Source organism: Ixodes scapularis, unplaced genomic scaffold (assembly GCF_016920785.2).
Source record: "Ixodes scapularis isolate PalLabHiFi unplaced genomic scaffold, ASM1692078v2 PGA_scaffold7__128_contigs__length_106722199, whole genome shotgun sequence".
Taxonomy (NCBI): domain Eukaryota; kingdom Metazoa; phylum Arthropoda; class Arachnida; order Ixodida; family Ixodidae; genus Ixodes; species Ixodes scapularis.
Window position 1 is genome coordinate 58,007,056 of NW_024609882.1, and position 22,367 is coordinate 58,029,422.

A 22,367-nucleotide genomic window follows, 5' to 3' on the forward strand; every position below is an offset into this window, starting at 1 on the left:
TTTTTTTTTTTTAGTTTTAGGAGCTTGGACAAATATTTTCGCAACAAAATACCCCCCCCCCCCCTTTCCCTCCTCAAAAAAAAAAAAGAGCATATAATACAACAATTAAGGCCCGTTCACACTGTTGCCACCGAGTACGACCGAGAGAGACGAAAGCTGTTGAAACCTTTAAAAAGTGTTAGGAGGAGCGAACACACTGGCATTCTTGCGCCATCTATGCGGTGACCTTGGAACTGCATTTCACAAGAGCGAAGGATTTGCGGGATTGCCGAGGTCAAATGTGCTTAAAACTATAAGAAAGGCTCGTTTATAACGTTGACAAGAGTTTTCAAGTCAAGAAAGAAAGGATAACGCGCGAGAGAAATAGAAAATATGCCGGACCGCCAAGTTTACATCGCTCCCCAATAGATGGTGCCAGTCTGTCCTCTCGTTGTAAGACGTTTCAAGGCACCAAGTTTTAAGAGGTCGCAAGAGTGTGAACGAGCACTTAGGTCGCGAGGCAGATTTCTGTGACTCCGAGAGTGCTTTGGGGTGGAAGCGTCAAAATAAAGCACGTTTTGGAATTGCTCCTCGCTTAAATAATGTCGCCTGGCGTCGAATAAACTGCCCGGAATGTCTTATTTTTGTTTCGTAAAAAGATTATTCGGAGGAACCAGGGATATGAGAAAAAATATTTTGTTTCGAATCCAGTGTCCCTAAGTGCGATTCCGAAACATGCTTGCATTTGGATTTGGTATCGCGCCGAAATCACAATGTGTCTCGCAACGCGAATAGCAGTATTTGTCCTTTGTTTGGACAAGTCCATTTGGTCACGTGGGTGTCTTATTTAGACACCTATTGGCGACGTGAGTGATCGAAAGCGTCGCTGTGATCGGTCTTCCACGATAGGCCGAATACTGACTATGACGTCAGCAAAGGATTTCCCATCGACGGAAATAAGAGGAATGGAAGGACTGCAATTTTGATGGTGTTGGCAGTGTTGGTTTGAGAGTGCTATGATTTCAAGCTTCTACCATGCTCTTTACAAACACCTTCAAACTTGTTCACAAGGTAATGACGTCACGAAAGGTAACCATAGGAGGGCGCCACCCAAACATCTCGCCGCCAATAGAGAGTATTCACTGGCGACCATACCTGTGTGCGCGAATTCTGAGCGCGTGCTCATGGCGAGCTTCCACAGTTCTTTTGCAACGTGCATTCCGCACCATCGAGCATGCCGGTCTTAGCAGCCTATTAATATTAGCTCGTTCCGAGCATGCGCTTTAAACAGCACCCACAAATATGGCGTCCAGTAAATACTTCCTATAAATGAAGTTCCTCACGGAATTCAGTGTTCATATAGGTTTTTTATTTTTTTTATTATTTTTTTTTTTGACACCTTCTCCGAATGGGATATTCATTCGAGGCGACTAGGAGTACGGGCAGCCGCGCGAGCTCTGGAGAGTTCCTACTTTCCCTAATAGGGAAGCCGCCGCGTGAAACGGTGCGGAAAATTAAAGGCGTCGGGCGATCTCCCGTTGGCCTGCCCGTAAGCCGTACCGTAGGCAGTCAATGCCGTTGGTCAGGTGCGCAGCTGGGGAGATAGGTTTTCCTGAATCCGATGGTCGCCGAAACGACTCGATGCACGAAGAGAAGATTGTCTCTTCGCGAAGTGTTTATATGGACTGTGCCGCAGGCGAGAGGCTTTATGCCGTCCTGACGGACCAGGTTAAAGGGATAAGTGGGCTTACGCAAGCGTGTAGTGGGGGACTGTTCGGGAGAGGCTCAGGAGACTTCTCCGGACTTGTCTTGTTTTGGTGACATCCTTGATGCGTTCGGACGGGGGGTAAGGTTGTTTCGGGAAGTTTAGGGATACTTTTGGTGAAGTCGTATTTAGGGATGAGTTCAGCTGTCTTTCATCCGAGTTTCTGTTCGAGAAACGTTTGATTGGGGTTTTGAGGATCGCTATTTTGTCTAAAGCAAAGAATGGAGGTGGTTCGTTTTTGTTGTTAGATTGTTGAAGAGTGCTGGCTCCATTGAGGGTATTGCGGTAACCATTTTGATTAATTACAATTTTGTTTTTTTCGTTGGAGAGAACAAGGCAAACTTTTCTGTGCTAAAGATGAAGCTCCAGAACGGGGCCTATATTAGGGCTTGTGACTTTTTATGCCACTCTTTTTGAAAGTTTTGCTTCCGAATCCTTTGATCTAGGTTGGAGTGGCAAGGCACAGTTCTCATTAAACAGAAAATTAAAATCAAATTCTTACTTAAATGAATTTAACTTTTTTTAGGCTATGAGTGGACATTCGCGACGGCGCAAGCTTCTATTTTGTTCTCTTTATCTGGCGCTCCAGTCTTCCGTGTTGTGCTTTAACAAAATACGAAGTGATAAAAAGTACTGTAAAGCAGTTAATGTTCTGGAGCTCTTATTTTTCTGGAATTTCGCGAATTTAAAAATTCGCGAAATTTAAGGACACGCGAAAAATCGGTCTTAAGAGTTGCAGTGCAGGCGTCTGGAATTCGCCAAATTTAATGGTTGCGAGTATGCCTTCCGTCTCCGATTCGCGAAAACTAGGGTCCCCGAAAATAAAGAGTTCGACACGCCTTTCGTCTCAAAAAGAAAATAAAGAGTTCGACACGCCTTTCGTCTCAAAAAGAAAATAAAGAGTTCGACACGCCTTTCGTCTCAAAAAGAAAATAAAGAGTTCGACACGCCTTTCGTCTCAAAAAGAAAATAAAGAGTTCGACACGCCTTTCGTCTCAAAAAGAAAATAAAGAGTTCCACATGCCTTTCGTCTCAAAAAGAACAGAGGCAACAAACACGTGTTTTATTTCAAGGTGCATTTACATCACGCTATTTACCCAATTACCTCTGTAGCGTGGAATCGGCTTCCCCGAATTATAGCCGAAATCTCCGCTAACTTTTTGTTTGCGAATTCCGTATTTAACTTATAGAGCTCAGCTCTTAGGCGCCCGCTTCCGGCTCTAGTGGCGTCGCCGTCGGCGTCGGCGTAACCGTAGTTGCATTATGGGACGTTTCCCCGTAATGGCGTTAAACGTGACATCACGTGCGATATTATGAGGGCAAATTTTTCCTCTCAACTTGGCAGGAAAGTTTTTTTCGCTAAACTTAGCGCGAAAATTTCCCCGGTAAATTTAACGGAAGAGTAGCCCGGCTAAATTTGGCAGAAAATTTTTACCCTCGTGACGTCACAAGTGACACCACTCAACCCGGGAAAAATTTTCCTTTAAGTTTAGCGGGATAATCTTCCTCGCCAAATTTGGCGGAAACGTTTTTCGCTAAATTTGGCGGGGAAGATTTCCACCAAATATAGCAAAAACGTTTCTGCCAAATTTAGAGGGAAAATTTTACCCTCGTGACGTCACACGTGACCTTCCCCTTCGTACCCGCCACTCCTCCTCCTCAAGAGCTGCGCTCTAATTCGATATCACAGAGTTGTAAACGTCTTTAATTTTTTTATTGATCCCTAACTATTAAACAATTTTAATATTTTATAGTAGCTGTTGCCCTATATTTTGTTGTTTCTTCATCCCATGCAAACCATTACCTTCTAAAATGCTTCTGGCTTCAAAAGAAAAACTAAGAAATACAGAAAATAGTGAATTAACTACTATGAATAAACGTCCACTTACCCTAAGGTAGAGTTTTCACATAAAGGAAAGACCGATTGTTTCTGATGTTGTTTCTCACAAGTTGTGGTGCACATGTGATTGATCATCCGATGGGAGGAATCTGAGTCACAGGACGTCTGCAAATGCCATTTTATGGGAGATGACCACGTATGCAGTGGGCCGGTTGCATTGTTGAGGCGTAGTGCTAAGCTCATACAGACAGCAATATGTCACCCAAAAGGGGTCCTGCGCTTGACGTCAATTCCGGCTCTCAATTCGCAAAAATCTTTTTTGGGGCATTTCGTCCTATGTTGTTTTATATGGGACGGAGTATAAGTAATATTCTTAAGTTGGGTCGTGTTTTTTTTTTGTTGTTGCTTGGTAATCGATTATATTAGCAAAAGTAGTATAAAACACGAAGAAGCATTGGCTGGCAAAAACGTTTTATAGATGACGGTCTTTATTCAAACTTAAATTAAGCTAACGCTCAAAAAGTCGGTTTGTCTGCGTCCAAAATGGCCCTGATGCCGCCGGAGCGGCTTAGAAGACTGAAAAATAAACAAAGTAAGATAAGAATCAAGAGTCTGAAGTATGTCCCCGATCGTATTTCTTGTCTTCTTTCGTGAACGGAGCCGTCTGCTTTCTCCTCCACTTTACCAACACAAAACACAAAAACGCAGCAAATAAAGAGTCGCTGACATGCGAATACATAGAGAAAAGAGGATAATACGCGCCCAGCATAACCACAGACGCCTTGTAAACATCAGTCTTTGTAGTTTATGGAGACGCTGCTCGTAGCGTGTTCGAAAACGATGGAAGACATTTTTACAGCGAAGGTACTATTATCGGCTGCACATTTACACCTCGTTGCCTCTCAATGCAGTGAACCTAAAAGTTCAAAAGCGAAAATAAAAGAATGGCGGATTAACATACCTTGGAGATTTTGCATACATGCATGCGACGTGTTTTAAGTGACGGTATGACTTCCTACGTTTCCTTTTGAGTATAGAAGGAGGGCTACATTTTTGTTCGGGCGGAAACATTTTTTTTTTATATATAGAGTAACATGTAAGACAATCGGGCGGAAACAAATGATATTTTGTTGCTTTTCTTTTATATAGAGTAACAAGTATTACGTATTTGTGCGGAACGCGGACCGTGCTAACTTTCTTCCACGCTCGTGAAATGAAGGCGTCGTTGAAGACATCACGCTGGTGCTTTTGAAATCGGCTTGGTTCCAACGTTTTGTGAAAGGGAGTTTAGACCCTGTATACGCGAGTAATGACAGACGGTAGTTGCTTTTACGGTGACGTATACAGGTTCGAATATTTCTTGTAGTCGCTGACAGTATAAGAACAGCAAGGCGCCTCTTCACATTGACCGGCCTCCTCCACGAACTCCTTGCCTTTCTTCGTGGATTGGATCAGCGTGCTTGCTGGAAGCTCACGAGTCGGCGAATAGTCCTTTCCGGAAACTCCAGGAGCCCTCGCGGAGAGAGAAACTGTGGGAATGTTCCGTTGCACGCTTCTGCCACCTCGAACGATTTGAATATTGTAGAAATGGCCCGATTATATTCTCTCTCACCAGGAGGAACCCAGAATGTCCAGAAAATAAGGGAAGAACAAAATGAGTTTGAGGGTAGAATTAGGATTTTTTTTTTCGGTGAAAAAGAAAGTAGGAGGGACGGAGAGCGTCTCTAGAGGTAATACAAAAAAATGTATACACGTATTTTGTTTTGCTTTTCTTATAGCCTCCTGCGCGTTCTGAAATCACAATAGGTTAAACCAACATCCACATCATCTTCTGGGATCGTCGCACTGAGAGTACCAGAACGTCTACGTATGCGCAGTGCGACGCTCCGAGCCGCTCGGGGCACCCAAAGCGTCCAGGTTGTCTCTTCTAAAACTTTCTAATGTCTATCGACGCTATAAGCCAGATGTCCTAAAAATGCAATTTTTTGTGTGTGTTTCCATGCTTGCAGATTGACAAGTTTCGCCTGTGCCAGGACACCAAGATCTTCTAGAATGATGCTCCCCGTGAACGCCGGCATCTTCGTTTTCCTCGGGGTGGTCCTCCTCGTGGAGGCCTCTGTTCCCGCCCAAGCCACATACGACACCGAGTCCTGGTAGGCGATTTTTCATCAAAAGTTTTATAGAGAAATGTACCTGATTCTCCAGCTAATCTGGATTACTAAATTTTTGACGCAACATGAGAGCAACTTAGACCATTGGGAAAGTATTTGTATGTTTGTTTTTTGTCCGGGAAATTAGGGCATTAAAATGCCCAGCAGCCACGTTAGAGCAAACCTTAACTTTCTTTGGCCAGAGACTGGGTAAATTGACTTTTATTCACCAAAAAGAGTGCCAAAGTTGGGCTTCGCAGCTGGTAGGCTTGCTATCGTCTGGTATCTTTAGACATGAACTGCCACACAAGCGCTATATCTAAACTTCATTTCCTGTTCTCCGGTTTATGCGTGGCATCTTTGGCTCAAGTCAGGCACTTTGGCTATTAAGTTACGGGCCACGAAAAGGTCATAAAAACGATGTATAAAATTACTTTAGTACTGATTAACACCTTGGAGAAAACCCGCATTAGGCTTGAGTTAGGCCCCTAGGTTAGCCAAGCTTGCGTCAAATCTGGCGTTTCACTGGTGTGCCACCCGGGAAGGAATACATGTAGACACCTCTATTCTTTACACACGCGTTTATTCAAAATTCAGCTGTGCACATTGACAAGTATAAACCAACAAGCTGAACTAATACTCGTGAAGCAGATTGACCCGCCTGCCACGGTTTTGAAACAAAAGAGAAAATAGCGGGCGTATTTCCGCCTGCAGTGCTTCGGGCAGTCCAAATCAGCGATGATGCTGACTCTCTTGAGCCTCGGACAAACTACTAATACACAATGCAAACGACAGCCTTCAGACATCATCTGAAGCGTGTTTGTCTCTTGTTTGTCAGTCACACTGGTCGTACAGAAGCTCTGCAGACATCTTCGAAGCATATATATGTATGACGCAATTATACTTCGAACCTTCTTGACGCGTGTCCGCAAATATTTCTGCCATGATGTCAGCATAAAACATCACGCCTTTTGTATGGTGTATGAGCAGTTTCACGGAAGTCATAAAGAAAGAATGGCAGCAAGTTTAAAAGGGATGAAAAACTTCGAGAAAAAAAATATATTTTAGGGGAATGAATTGGACGCGTGGGTCACAAAATAAACTAAATCATAACTAAATGGCTCAATATTTACCTCCGAGGCACGTGCCAACTTAGGAACGATTATAATATTTTGCCACGTCGACTCCAAGTAGAAGCCTGTCGAGGGAATGCTCCTAGGGACAATTGAACTCCCCCCAGGAAAAACATATTTAATGCTTAGTCCTAGAGCCCCGTCGGCAAGCCGAAATCCCTGCGACTCATATTTCTTTGTTAGCGAAAAACTAAAGTAGCAGTAGCGCCAGCAAATAAGATCATAGAATGTTTTGGTCATCGTATCATTTTACGTGCCCTGTTTGCTTGTCTAGGCGCAATCGTCCCATTTATGTCTAGATTTTTGTTGTGGGTGTGGCGGCGTCAGCTTATTGACCTGCCGGCCGGGCGAATTACGAAGTCTCCGTGTGTATGTGTGTGGTTGTGCGTGGGAGAAGGGTACATTTGAAGTCAACATGAACCTGGTTTTATATTCTTGTCATTTTTGCCGAGCAAACAAAGCCGGGACATCATGCACGAAGTTTTTGGGATCTAAGGAAGATAGCAGCGAAATTACCGGGACCAGGGTCGACGCAGCTTCGAAGGAATGTTGTGCCACGACAGTTAAGCACGGAAGACTTTCTTTTCTTTTTTCACAGTGGGACACCCTAGAGACAATAAATGAACTACACCTAGAGTGTCGACACTGGACACCACGATTTTGTTGAGAGTGCCGCCATTGCGTCGCCTAATTCAGTGCAGGCGGCATTTGTTGATAGTTGCTGGGGGTGGTTGGAAGTAGTCGAAAGTGCGACTTCCCTAAGTCTAGATATGGTGGCAGAGGTCGCTCAGGCAGAATTGCTTTTGTCTGTCAGGGGCTGTATTTAGATTTTTGAGGGACAAACAACGCTTGCTGCAATATCAGGTGAAGTTTCAGATAGAAGGAAAAATTATTCTAAGCGAAAATTATAGTCAAAGTGTTGTGACTCCGAAGCAAACCTTATTTAGTGGCCCTAGGACATCCTATCGGTAAGACTCTCTAACGTACCGTTTTCTTCTTGTCTCTTTACTTCTGTACAGGCTGTTATAAATTATAGTTTTAAGTCTAGATTACGAGAACAGGAAGGTGTAGAGTATGCTGATGGTAAGACTTGGTTATGTTAGCAAAAAAGTCTGTCCATGTTATTCCCACCTACATGCCGCCACGTGCCTTGACCTCTCCTTCCGAGATGCTTTATTGTTTTGGGGTAAAATACTGAAAAAAAAAAACACTATTGCACCGAAGAGAAATGGAAGAAAATAAAATTAGGAAATAATTTCCCGGCAAATTTTAAGATTAGTGGACTGTACTTCCTTAAGAAACTCTCATAACTGACGTTTTAACCAACAAGGCAGGAGTATCCTAACCTTATGCAAAATGTCGATAGATAGAGAAATCTTTGAACGAAGGCGCTCCACATGTCGAGACCTAGTTAAACTCTGAACGCTGAACGCTAGTTAAACTCGCATCGAACCAAATACCAGGAAATTTATGCAACCTAACGTTCTCTATAATGGTGCTTTCAAACTTTAAGTGGATTTCATAGTTAACAGGTTTAGACTTAGGCTAAAAATAATATATTTCGTCTTGCTAGTGTTGAACTGAAGTTTCTTGGACTGTAAGCGTAGTATTAAATTATTTAACCTCTCATTATTAAAGTCCGGGATAATTAAGTTGTTAATTATTTTTGCGTAATTAAATTTTTTAATATTGTGTTTAAGGGCATTGTTTAAGTTAGAAAATTGCTCAGCATCATCGAAAATTAACAAATTGCAGAACGACAGAAGGCACGCGAAGCATTTTACGGCTTTCTGAATATCCGTACAAAATCAACGGGTTTTTAGGTTTCGGTTTGATATCGGAGCGCATCTCAGCCCCGGCGGCACCGCGCCCCGTGGAGAGATAGTGCAACCAGCCTCTGCTGCGCTGTCATCTCGCGACGCAGCAGAGGCTGGGTGCACTATCTCTTCACGGGGCGCGGTGCCGCCGGGGCTGAGATGCGGTCCGAGCAAACCGAAACTTAAAAACCCGTCGACTTTGTGCGGTTTTTCAGAAACCCGTAAAATGCTTCGCGTGCTTTCTATCGTTCTGCAATTTGTTGATTTAGTGTTTTTCGATGATGCTGATAAATTTTCTAGTTTAAACCATATCCTTAAACTCAGTATTAAAAGGTTAATTACGCAAAAATAATTAATAACTTAATTATCCCGGATTTCAATAAATTTTCTAAATGGGTCCCTGGCCCAGGAACAAAACGCCACAAGCCTTTTTTTCGTTGCGATGAGTAGTTTTCGTAGGAGCGATTTTGCCTGCGTTCTCTGAAACACCCTGTATATAATTGACACTGTTTTATGCAAAGCAGTACTCGTAGATAAAACACGAAAGACTGTAGAGATTGAGAGGAAGCAAGCCTACTATCAGAAGTATGCCTGGGCATACTATACACATAAAAAAAAGCGATACCATGTAATCCGTGATAGATGCATAATCCGACCCGGCCTGCGCAAAGCAAGATAAACACAAAACCGAGAAAGAGGAATGTCGCGCGCTTTTTACGTAAGTCCCGCTGACAACGAAAAGCAGTTCCTTATCGAAAAGCGTCGAACAAACACAGCGCAACAATTCCATGGACTCCGACGAAGAACACGGCCATTACTGAAATGTTGGGATTAGCGTATTCCGGCCGTTTATGACAAAAAACCACGATTGCGACTGCAACGTACAAAAGCAGAGGAGCAATACAGAGCGCATTTCGGAAACCGGACCTATGCGGCCATCTCCATAACTTGGCAAATGGCGAAGACTACGGCCACAGTGATCCCATCAACTCTTCAGAGCGAGTCACGTTACAGATTTTTGTCCAAGTTAAACTATGCCTCATACGGAGAGAAGTCACGCACTTTGCTGCAGCCCCTCATTTGTTTCAAGCAACCGTGGCGCTCCTGACAGCTTCACGAAGGCACAAAAACAGGTGCGGAGGCTTAACAAAACGCGAGGTCGAAGAGAGATGGACAATGCAGCCAAACGCCCTGCGTTTTTTGACTGACTGATAGTATTGTAAGGAAAGGTAAGACAAAGGTAGTGATGTAGAACACAACAGCGCACCAAGGACGAGCAGAAAGGAATGGAACACAGAAGACACACCAGCGCTGAGTCGACACTAGAATATACTACACAAAGAAAAGAACATGAAAAGTATCAGAAAGGCTCGGACTACAAGGGCGCGTCACAGACACAGCTTGAAAGGCAGAGTACACACTACAAGAAAGCGCCACACACCGAGCCTTTCCAGCTGTGTCTGTGGCGCGCTCTTGTAGTCCGAGCCTTTCTGATGCTTTGATATTCTTCTTTATTCGTGTACTATATTTCAGTTGCAAGTCAGCGCTTCTGTGTCTGTTCCTTTCCTTCGTTCTCGTCATTTGTGCACTGTTATGTTTCACATGTCTTCATACGAACTATCCCAGCTCACCACCCTTCCACAAAGGTAATGTTTCGTAGCCTAGGCTTGAAGCTTCACCTTTTGATTGTGAAAGAAAGGGTGAAAGGTTGGTACAGAAGGACGGAGTGCTAGGTTGATGTTGTCAAATAGTTCAAATGAATATTAAAACAAATCGTCGCCGCCAGGATTTACTTTTATTTTTCCCGAGTGTGAAGCGGGCGCGCTACCACCAAGCCACGCCCGCTTCTGCTTTCTGTTATCTCTAGGCTTTGACAGTTGTGACTCCCAATGAAAGAGACGCACAAAGCTGCATTCACTTTTACTACGGTTCGCCTACTAATGGCATGTGTCGAGGAGGCCTGCGCACATCAGTCTCGCGCAGCACTCACTGGGTGGCAGCGGTTGCGCTACCGTCGAATCACTCTCACGGAGCATCCGGATATTGGCATGTGTACCTTAGTGCCAATACAATAATCCGCCACAATCTACGTTAGCAAAATCACCGTTGTCTGGTCCAACCGTAGCAAACCATTCGGCCCACCTTTGGACTGGAGAAGTCAAAATGTACCAAAAGTAAAATAAAACGTGGCGAGCGGAAGTAAACTTGATTGTATTTAATTTAGTTGCAGACCCCCCGCGTAACACCAATACCTCATTGGTAGTCTATCTCCCAACATAACTAAACTAGCGCCAAGAAGACCTGCCCTTATTACTTAACTCTATGAGCTGTTAGAGAATTAAAGTCCAAATATGACAGATGCTAACCATACTACCAGAGAGTGAAGCCCAACTTTGACACTTGTTTGTTATTTGGGGCTGAAAACGCTAAATGACCATCGAACTTTTACGCAGGAAGCCTAACTTTGGCACGTGTTAGGAGATTTAGGCCCAGAAAGGCCAGATGACACCTGAACTATCAGGAAATGAGACCAAACTTCGGTACTTGCTTGGCGATTTGGGCCCACGGACGCCAGATAGGAGCCGAACTTTCAGGGAGTAAGCCCAACTCTGGCACTTGATGCCGACTTCGGCCCATAGCTGCCAGATGGCAGCCGGACTATCAGGAAGTGAAGCCTGACTTTAGCCCTTGTTTGGCGGTTTGGGCCCGAAGATGCCAAATCGCAGCCGAACTGCCAGGCAGTAAGCCTAACTCTGGCACTTATTTGGCGATTTTGGCGCAAAGAGGCCAGATAACAGCAGAAGTACCAGGGTGTGAAGCCTAACGCTTCACACCCTGGTACTTCTGCTGCTATCTGAGTGCTCTAGAGCTTCATGATCCCATTCTTGTCGGAGATTCGCAGTCCCTCATCGAGTCCTTTAGTAAGGACGTTCCCGACAACTCGATGGCGTTTTCAGTCGATGTGGAAGAACTCTTTTACTCTGTGCCTTACAATGACTTGTTCCTCGCAGTGCGTGAGTGAATTGAAGAAAATGGTGTTGTTGCCTTCCAGAATGCCAGTGGTGTGGGGATTGACGGTTTTTTGGAACTCCTAATGTTTTACTTGCAGTCCACCATTGTCCTTTTCGACGGAAGCTACCATGTACACAGAGAGGGCATTTGCATTGGCTCGAGCGTTGCTCCGGTGCTATGCGCCATTTACCTAGCGAAGTCTGATAGGTCTATTGAAACGCATTGTGTCAACAGGTGTGCAAGGTATAGAGATATGTTGACGATTATCTGGTGTTCTTAAGGGCCTGTCGGCAAACTGCCATTGCAAAAGGTTGTAGATGACGTAATGACCGCATTCAAGCGCAGCTCTGCAGGCCTAAAGTTCACCTACGAACTACAAGACGGTCAGTACTTGCAGTTTTTGGATTTACGGCTGCAGTTCACTGGGCAGCATAGGTGTTGGCGTTACAACCCGCGAACCAAGAAGGAAATCCTGCCATACGATTCCGCCCATTCTAAATTTGTGCAACGAAGCATTGCCACATTATGCCTCCAAGCTTCACTATACAGATCTCGTCACCATGCCATGCTTGACAGCTATGCAGCCCATGTCAAGCGACTTTTAGGAGCAGGATTTCCTCTGTCCGTTTTGTTTGGTGTCTCTCACTCTTGAAAAAAGTCAAGAGTGCTTCTCAGGAACCAAAAGTAAAGCCTAAACAAAGGCCTCAGGTTATCCCATATATACATATGATTTCACATAATTAAAAAAAAAAAAACTGGCTAACCGGTTCAATGTGCCAATGTCTTTTTCAGCGCCTCGTAAATTAGCACAAGTTTGCCCGCGCGTAAACCAGGCAAACAGTAACAAGAGGTCATGTACGGCTAAAAATGTCAACAAGTTCGTGGATTGCGTGGTGGGTGCCATCTACGAAATCCCTTTGTCATGCGGCCGGGTTTGTGTAGGACAATCGGGACGCTGCCTCAATGAGAGAATGCGTGAGCCCTGCGGTCAATGACAGGAGGCACTTATACGCACACTGCGGAGACTGCTTGTGTCACCCCGTCTTCAAAGATACCGTGATCATTGGCAGGGGGCGCAAAAAAGTGCAACGGGAGGTGCTGGAGCGCATGCTATCGAAAAAGCTGGCTCAGGGCACTGCGTCAGCCATCCATCAGTTTATCTTCACAAAAAGGAGATAGATTTTTTAGGTGCATGGTGGGCGACACGCCATTGGTTTTTTCGGCGTTGGTTGGCTTTGTGGCGTTCTCTTGTTTGAGCCGTTTTTAATAGAACGTCATTTGATAGTCAGCGCTTGTCCTGTGTTCTACTCTCGTTGTTCTCGTCTTTTTTTGCGCGCTGTTGCCAATTTCTTAAGGCATGAACCAACTCGCCTGTATCGCCACCTTAATTGTGGCACTTACTTTGGCACTCCTGAGGCGGACCAGAAAAAAGCCAAAGATTGCCATGCCCCAATATCGTATAACTATGGCTATAGTTAGACAACGCAGTTTGGCACTGACAAGCGCCATGGAGCAAAACCTAACTGAGCCCTCCAGAGAACCTTTGGTTTGCCGCACTTCTCCCCAAGTTAAGCGTTTCTTTGGCGTGCACCTGAGTCGGGACGCAGTCAGTGGGAACGTGAGTCCCAGCCAAACAGTGGCGAGGGTTGTGTATTTGCCCCGTGCTAGTGTTTTTTATGTGATGCCGTAATAATCCCTACCGCCTTTTTATATCAGAGCTCTATGGCAAGCTACGTATAGCCAGGCGTAGGGTGTCTAGCCAATGGCCGGCTGGCCATTGGCCAGCCGCCTAATCCCAATAAAGTAATTGGGCCAGCTGGCCCAATAAAGTAATGTCATGGACCACAAGACACAAATAATATTTCGCATACTTCTCGCGTGGTGACTACCTGTATAGAGAATTTTGTGAATAGTAGTGCAGTATTTACTTCCCGCTTCAAAGACAGCTGTCAAAGGAATGTGGTAGTGTGCTTACCGAACTAAAGGTCACCTGGAAACATTTTCAGTTAATGACGTTTTTTTAATCTTCCTCTTATGCCGATACTTTCTGCCCGAGAACTTGATGAATCTATCTGAGAAGGATCTGAGAAAGATTTTTACAAACGAAATTAAGTCTGCACTGTGGCTATGAACATGAGGTTTTATTTGTTCATGTCATGCTACGTTCCACGTCCCTCATTATTGAAATGTTTTGTTTTGCAGTATCATTGCACGATGTTTCCACGCTGATCGCAGTGATTGGTTCTTAGTTCTTTAAGTATTTAGTTGGAAGCTAAAATCATGGCGTTTGTTTTAAAGTGCGGACGCATTGTGTCTACAATACACGTTTGTAAGATAAAAGCAAACTGCACAAGTCGACTCACGGAACGTGGCTGGCTAAAATAGATGTATCTTAGAATTATAACTACACTGGAAAAATTGCCAGATATAAATTTTTATTTATTACCCACTTATTTTTTACAAATCAATATTGAAACTCGGTTGCCTGTGCTCTAACTTCAGTGGTTGATTTATTATGGTAGGTATGCTGTTAAATCATGTAAACTAACCCTGTTGGATCTGTTTTTTTTTTTTTCAATTCACCTTTTTAGTGGCAGTTTAGAGCGATCTACAGCGCTCGTCGCTGGTTTTGAGAGTGCACGTCAGTGTTTCCGATCAGCGCTAGGCTGCGAGTTTTTTGGTCAGTGGGCTTTGGTAGCCTGCGCGGGTGCAATTCCTGACACTTTTGGCAGCTAAATTGTTGCATTTCATGAATTTGTGTACACTTCGTTGGGAAGAAAATTTCTCTGGGCCTTTCATAAAGCATTCTAGCACCTGTGGTAACAAAGACAGACAAATAAGATATGTTTTATTGAGTCCGTGCGCGACAGATCAAATGCAACTGAATATTTGTTTTATTTTACCTAGATTTTTCACGCCGCTAAAAACTCATCCGTGCCAATCTACAGAGGTCTTAAGTTAAAAATATTTAATCAAGCAAGATAGCTGAAAGAAATATGTATTCCCGGCTCAAAACAATAAATTTAACGAGTCTCATGAATCGAACATCATAACGTACGTACCCTACGGTACCGCGTTATCGAAGAGAGTTAAATGAAGAAAGATCTCAAATAACAGAGAATATCCGATCTACAGAGTAGATGACAGTCACTACAAGCCGATCGTACGGAATCCTGACTTCTTAGGGCACGTTTGGAGAGCGCTCGTTCTTTTGCAAAGCACCGAAGCGAAGACACGGACGTGTCTCAACCGTACCTTACCCCTCACCCGATGAGCTAGTTTTCGCGAATACTGCGAAGGCTTTCCAGTGATTTTTCCGGGAAAGGTAATCCTTGAAAGAATATCGAACGTCCGGCGTCGCCTGCCTTTCGACATTCTATTTCTACTTTCTTTCTACGCGAAGGCCGATCAGGCTACAAGCTCTGATATTTCCGCTTTCTCAGAGTGGAAGAAAACGAAGACAGGTAAGCGTCCTGAATACTGAAATGAAGTAAAGACAACTTCTAAGAACGTACGGAAAACTTCGAAAGTACAATGCAGGTAGAGGGCCGCGCTGACCGGGTTTCCACAGCCCAGAATGGTTGCAGAAAGTTCTTGGCGAGAGCCACAAAATGGCAACATTGGGACAGCTTTTCTAGAAAGGTCTGTAGGGCGTGGTATTTTGTTGAGTTAGAAAAGAACTACCAAAGACACAACCTGTACTGATTAGCAGTCGTTAAGACAACTAAAGTAATCTTCGCAACATCATAAGTGCGGGCATAACATCGGCACTTGTTTTAATGTAACTTCGAAGGGGTACTAGTAGAAGTCAAATTTTACCACGTAGGTCTATCCCCTAAATTAGCATTTTCCATCGCGGTAATAGCTTTTAAGCCAACCCTTCAATTCCAAAAGACAGAAAAAAACATTTTCGTTCTTACAGCGTATTAACAGTGATCGCATGTTCGTACTAACAGTGTACTGTGTAGAAGTGCGTTTGATCTTTCTTTTCACGGGATGATTATTTGTTTTAAGTGTAGTGTGCGAGTTTGACAAGTAAAATTCATAATCTAGAAAATTGGAGCTTCCTAAATTCACAGATTACTTTGCTGTTTTTTTGCATTAATAATCGGCGTCGGCTACATGTTTTTCAAACAACATTGGGTTTATGCTAAACCCAAGATGCGGTTTATATGCAAATATAACGCGTGTTTCGTCGTAATTTAAGAGGGTTCGAATAATCCCAGAAGTCATATTTTCCCCGATACCTTTTACCGCGGAATGCACGAAAAGTATTTTGTTTAATATTTTACTTGAGAAAAGTATGACATTTCTGAGATTCATAACATAATGAAGGTATAAATAAGAAGAAGAGGGTCTATAAACATTTTTTTTCTTTCTTATATTCCAGGGATTTCTGTCTTTACACATGTTTTTTTTTTTTCATTTCCCTTGGAAGTATAGCAAGTAAATAAATTAGCGTAGTCTTTTTTACTCGTTCTCGTATATTTCTAGCTATGCTGACTTCGCTTCAAAATAAACGCCTTCAAAATCAAATATTCGACCTTCCCCCCTCCCCCATCCCCACCCTTCCCTGAAGTATCTAACTTTGCAATGACGTCTCACGGGGTTCCTATCAAGCGAATTTGTTTCTCTATGCTAGAAGAGACGAACTTCTTCGAAAACCGTAAATGATAATGCGGGTATATAAAACGACCAAAAACTAGAAATTGTGTCAAAAACTAGAAATTGTGTCTACGAATAAATAATCAGAACGTATATGTAATCTTCGGATGACGCATTTTAGATTTTATGTACATATAAATGCAGTAAAATTTCTTATCTCGCTCAGTACGTTTCAAACCTAGAAAGCGAGATTCCAGAAGGCTGTGTCCATTAATAAAATAAGAAGTAGGCTTTTAAAAAAAAGTTGAAAGAAAAACTACTGAAGCATTGATAAACTGTGGCAACGAAACAGGGCAAGGAAAGCAGCCGCTGCATTTTTGAACCTGACACATTTGATGCCGCGGTCTGCCAGAATGTACCTAAATATAAATAGGTGTTCATTCCGAATAAAAATGGCCCATATAAAGTAGTATGTGGAAAAGAAAAAAAAATGTTTCTTCTTAATAATTCCAATTCGGGTTACGGTTGGGGGCCAGCCTGGGAGGTAGTATTATTTTCTATTAAGATTAAAACCGGGTTCTGAGCCACGTATACTATAATGTTTATCTTTAGGGATTTTTTTCTTCAGGGTAATGTGGCCCGAACGCTGACTGTAATGAACGCTATATGTTTTCACGAAATGGTTGGTTGCACTTACTCATATTTTCTATGGTATGTTTCAGTGAAAATCGGTCAAGCGTTTTCGGTTAAAACTACGCATCGCAGAATACAAAATTGTTTAGTGTTGTATTAGCCATTGCTCTGGGTCTAATTTAATAAAGTAAATACCGTTTCCTCTAACTCAGATCCTAATTAGATATGAGTAATTAACATTTAATATAGCTAAAATGGACATATCATTCTTAAGACCTCTTGAGTGTCACAACATAACAAATAAATGAGTACGCCTAAGAACAAAAGAAAAAAACATGGAGCGCTCGGAAAGTGTTTGGTGCGTGGAAGGTAACCCTCGTGCTACAGGTGGAAGACTCGTGGAGAAAATATGCGAACATTATAAATAGAACAACCGCGCGGAAGGATCCAAGTTGAATCAATTTTGGAGACCCAGAAAAATTACGTACGCGTTCCCAATTTTTTCTAGAATGAACTAATTTAGGGGGGTTTGGTTCCCGGTGATTGTCCTATTGTAACAATTTGTTAATTCGCACCAATCAAAGAGTCATTTGTGTGAGTTAAATTGAAACAACTAAATTATTTTTAAGTCTATGTACTGCCCAATAAGTAGGCCCCTCGACAGTGACCCATTAAGGTCTATCTTTTTGTTGAATGTGTGGTTTCTACGCGACAATTTTGGCTGATGTTCTTTTTAAACATCCGGTATATGTCACAAAGTCAGAGGAGCTCGTTGGCCGAGTGTATTAACATACCGCAGCGCGAAGCCCTTGGAGCAAAAGATCGCACACTATGACCCAGGAAGCCCGGGTTCAATTACTACTTCTGCCCGTTTTAGTCTTAAGGAACAATACACCAGCCTGTGATCGATCATCACCACTGCGTGATGTGGTACAGGACACTTCATCAACTACAGCGGAGCCACCAGACGCCCATTGAAACTGAGTAACTCACGCTCTTCAAACATACACAGGACGAATTACTTGTACTAATACAAATTATAGCACGGGAAGAATTTGCGGCTAATAAGGTTCGCATGCATCCACATTTACATTACATTTGCCTTGTCTAAACAAAAGGCTTTGTATGTACAAGGCAGATCAAATTGAATTTATCCTGCTTGTCCAAACAAGATATGCTTACTCTAGTGGGAAAAGCAGAAGCAATTAAGCTAAAGAAACTACCAGATATAAATATTCCATTTACAGAGTGTATGTTATGAAAGAAAAGCGCAAAATATTTGCTTCAGAATTACAGCATATTGCAGCTTGGTGAAGACAAAATGGGAAATTTTAGAAGTATGGCGCGTCTTTATTTAAGGCATCTTCTTTTTACATTATTAGCAAAATAGTATCCACCTCGCTATTCGCAGATCTTCGTCCATGGACTGGAGCGACTAACCGTACAAAGTACTTCGAGGGAAAGAAGTCGCGCAAGACGTTTTAGAGTGTGCAAGGTGTGGCCCGCTCCTTCCGAATTCTCATTCGCCAATATTTCTCTTGTTACAGGGATCGAGACCGGCAGAACACCGCCTATGATTCTGCGCTCACCCCTGACGAAGACTACCTGCTCAGCCTTCTGAGGAGTCGCAGCGGGTACGAGATCTTTCAATCCTAATTTCTCTTTTAGGGGCGAAGCTCCTTACGGTCTAGCCTAGTCCGTCCGGCGTCCGTGCTCACATCGATTGCACTGCCTCCCGGGACCGGCCCACATTAAAAAAAAAAAAAAAAAAAAAAAAAACGTACACTTGCACGGGGGTTTTAACTCAGGACCGCTTGCTTACGAGGCAGACGTCTTAACCACTACGCTACACTCCAACGTTGCATGTAGGCGCTCAACGTCTATACAGGAGAGGGCGCTGCGGTCAAATGCGTATATAATCGCGCTAAACTTTGCATGCACTCGCACAACGTTTATAGACCAGAAGGCACTGCGGTCAAATGCTCAACTGCGTATATAACCACGATCCATACCACACATTCTCTTTCTGGCATGGACCTTGGACTTAAGCGGTGGAGATACGTTCACACGGCCTCTAGCGGATCCAAGCTGATCCGCTAGAAGAACCACTGGCTCTGCATTTCACCAACCATAAAGCAGTAATAATGAAGTCGAAACGCAACCCGGAACTCAGCACTACCTATGAGCAATAGAAGAAATCAGCACCATCAGCACTACCTATGAACAATAAAGTCAGTATCATCAGCACCAACAGAGCTTCGCCCCAATCAACATGAGTCACCACTTGGAGATGCGGCCTCTTTTTGCTGTCGCTGGTTTGGCAGACACCTCCTAGGCCTGCAAAAAAGGCCGAGGTGCAGGGTTTTTTACATCACCCACCGGAGCCAGCGCTGCAAACAGACTGGACACGAGTGCGGCGTCTTGTTTCTTTGGGACTCCTGCTCCATCAGCTAAAGCACGAGCTCTAGCCCAACGATGATCAGCTAGAGCATGCGTATTCAATTTGTGTCTCACGAAAGCTTCCGGTAAGTGAGATGGAAAAAAAACAAAACAACCTGGCACAATCGCCTTGCTATTAGCGGTCGTTGGTTTCGGTTGGGTATTGCATCCTCGCCTTTAGTCTGCACAATAGTCTGGTGTAACATATGAACTGCGGGAGACGCTCCGTCCACAAGAAACAACGCTCCGCCCAATGCCCGATGCGATGAGATGGCGTTAGGTGTTCACGTGGGAGGCAGGCGTTCTATAAGCCGCTTTACTCTTATCCCTTCGACGATTTAAACGGTAAAATAATTTTCAGCTTATAATTTTTACATTGTATATCTTGGACAAAGGGACGGAAAACACGAATTTTTAAATCCATTCCGCTGCGTAATAACAAACAACAACACAATAATCTTTCGCGATTTGCATCCGCAAGCGGCAGCCATGGGAACTACAACGTGACGTCAACCCCGGTGCCTTGTAATAAGTGGTCAAGATGCGAATTTATCAGCTTAATATGAGGCTAAGTTTTATCAATATTGCCGTTTCAACACGAATAAAATCGTGAAAAGTCTCCTATACTCGCACAGTTTTATAGATGATGATGGTGATGATATTAATAATAACAACGATGCCGCTTCTTTTGTAGCGGGCGAGTTAAAACATTTTACCCTGGCCAAACCTGTAAGAAGAAGATTATCTTTTACTGGTGATAATCTTTCCCCGCCACTATTCCAGTCTTGTTTTCGTTGTCTGTACACACTGCAGGCACGGTCCGTTGTCCTTCCTTAACGCTGGTGGGGCGGCTGAGCTGGTTGTGAAGGCGTTCCCGCTGACTCCTTCTTTTATATTGTTTTTGTCTGGCGTTAATAAAGTGAAAGGTCGGGTTTCTGGTAGCACACTTTTGGGTTGAAGCTGATGGAGGTTCATCGGGCGTGTCACAAGAAAACAGCAGGTGTTCCATTGTCCTTGTTCCCTCCCTGCACGCCCGACAACCGTGGACACCACCTTGGGTTCAAAGCGTTTGCGGTAGGACAGGCTTCGGAGAGCCCCCCGCTTGCGCTGGGCAACAGAAGGCGCTTGCACATTCAGTGGTCGTAGAGATTTGTTTCGCCCGAAATATGTTCTTTTTGTTCTCTGTAGAGCTCGACCGAAGGCTTTCTTCGGGCTGCTTCGATCCATTGGGGCACCTCACTTTCCCTCACTCTCCTCAACTCAGTCTCCCACTTTGTTTCCTTTTGCTAGTTTCAAGAGCTCAGCTAAGAAAGCCTTTCTTTCAAGTTGGTATAGGGGTCTCTGCCAACGTGCCTGTATACTGGTCAAGTGCGCATTGACGAATAGCCTGTTGTCCCATCGGCATCATGTGTCACAGCGTTCGATCACACCCGATCTTACTGATTGCCTCCGGAGCCTCAAAGCTGAACCAGCCAAACCGTCACTGGACGACTTCAGCGGCCTCAATCCCATGGCAACCCAGGTCCTGCCGACCCACCCCTCGCTGTTTATGCTCCACGATGTCTTCGACCTCACCCGGCATGCACACCACAGCATTGGCAAATGTCAAATCGGGAATCACTACCGCCTACCACATTTTTCTGTTCAAATAGAATCGATTGCAGCCTAATAGACTGCGCTTACGAATAATATTAGCTCCCCGTATGGAAGTTTGGCAGACGTGGGCGCTGTGATCTTTCAGACAGTCCATCTTATTGGTTAGCGTAACTCCTAGGTATTTGTATGCGGTAAGTGATTGTATATTGTCGCCACACAATCTGAGGTTATCCAACATTATTTCCGCTACGCTAGCGCATTGTACCACTTCGGATTCATTTGGGGTGTATTGTAGACTGAGTACGACAGCTTCATCTGAAGATATGTCTAACAGTTTCTACATATTTTGCATAGAGCAGGATGTGAAAACGATATCGTCCGCGATTGCTAGTCCCGGTAACACCCAGTCCATGGTCCCTCCATCCTCCAGATTCTGTAGCGAGAAATCCAGTCCTGGGGGGCTATGTTCAACAAATGTTTCGTTTCTCCTAAAAAGAAACGGAAGTGACGGAAGTGACGATATCGCGCCTAATTGGTTAGAGGCTCAAATGACGAAAGTTCCCTCTTTCGCCATATGAGCCACCAGCCAATCAGACACGATATCGTCAGTTCTATCACTTCTTGTTTCTTTTTACATCCTGAAAAAAGCCCGTAAGTCTGCTTTCCCGGACAACACTCGGAGAGCCAATCAGCGCTACTTACGGAGGCAGCTCAGTGAATGACACGGCCTAAACTTATGTTTAGGCCAAAAAACGCAGTCTGAGTTGTGACATTAAGCAATGCAACCGTGACGTTTTGCATTGCTTAATGTCACAACTCAGACTGCGTATTTCGGTCTAAACAGATGTTTCGGCATTGTCATTCGCTGAGCTGCCTCTGTAAGTTGCGGTGATTGGCTCTCCCAGTGTTGTGCATGAAAGTAGACGCACAAACAGTTTATAGAGTGTAGGAGAAACGAAACATTTGTCGAAAGTAGCCCCTCTGCCGGAGCAAGCGTTCTTCCAGTCGGGCGATTTGCAGTCCCGTGCAACATAAAAAACGCATTGGGAGTGCGTGACCGAGATGGTGATTGGCGGGTGCGCTGTGCGCGATTTCTGCCAGCCTCAAGCGGAGGACTTACTCTGGGTGGGGAGGCGGAGACTTACTCTGGGCGGGTGGGTGGAAGCGGGGGGAGGGGGGGGGAAGGGGGTTCCTCAGCTAAAGTTTCGCTGCGAAGAGCAGTTCGTCAACGTCATGCCATGGATATGTGCTATGTCCTACTAACGTTTCAGTTGCTGCCTGATTGAGACAGGCCTGAGGCGAGGTTGTTTTTCCATCTTTCTAAAAGCGCGAGATCCGTGCCATTCTTTTCATAAGAGAACCGCTTTTCAACGCATTTTATCTATTATTTATAAGACT